Source organism: Etheostoma spectabile, chromosome 21, assembly GCF_008692095.1.
Source record: "Etheostoma spectabile isolate EspeVRDwgs_2016 chromosome 21, UIUC_Espe_1.0, whole genome shotgun sequence".
NCBI lineage: Eukaryota > Metazoa > Chordata > Actinopteri > Perciformes > Percidae > Etheostoma > Etheostoma spectabile.
The window spans coordinates 7,788,356-7,789,073 of record NC_045753.1 but is presented as its reverse complement, the minus strand read 5'-3'; positions in this window follow the sequence as shown (position 1 = coordinate 7,789,073).

The following is a 718-nucleotide window of genomic DNA, read 5'->3' as shown; positions in this document are numbered from 1 at the left end:
TCTATATGTTCATTTGCAAACTTCAAAGGCAGATTTTTGTGGTGAGAACGTAGAAGCAGTTTTCTTCTGATGACTCTTCCATGAAGACCATGTTTGTACAAGTATCTCTTTATAGTGGAACGGGGTACCACAACTCCAGTGTCTGCCAGGTCTTTCTGGATGGATCGTGCAGTCTAACGTGGGTTTGGACTTGCTTTTCTCACAATCCTGCGAGCTGTTCTGTCTGATATTTTTCTTGGTCTTCCAGATCTTGCTTTAACTTCCACTGTTCCTGATGATGGCCATTTCTTAATTACAGTCGAACAGAGGATATGACATCTGAAAATGCTTTGCTACTTTTTAGCCTTCTCTGCTTGTGAGCGTCAACTATTTTCAGTTTCGTTTTCTAGACAACTCTTAGAAGAAGCCATGGTGCTGATTGTTGGGGCAAAGTCAGATGAGTCTGGGCATTTAAAACCTTAAGATTGACATCACCTGGTCTTTCCAGACGATGATGGAGAACAATCTGACACTGTCAGGTCTCAGCTTTCCAAAGGGGACTGTGCATGCTATAAACTCTGCAGGGTGGTCAAACTTTTGCAGACGCAATTTTTTTGTTTTCTGTTATTTTTGAAAATGTAAATGATAGAAGTAAAATCTAACTTTTGTGACATATTATACAAATGTCTTATCTGTCATTTGATGTCTTTTGGAGATTTTTCCATCTTTTCTTGGCTTC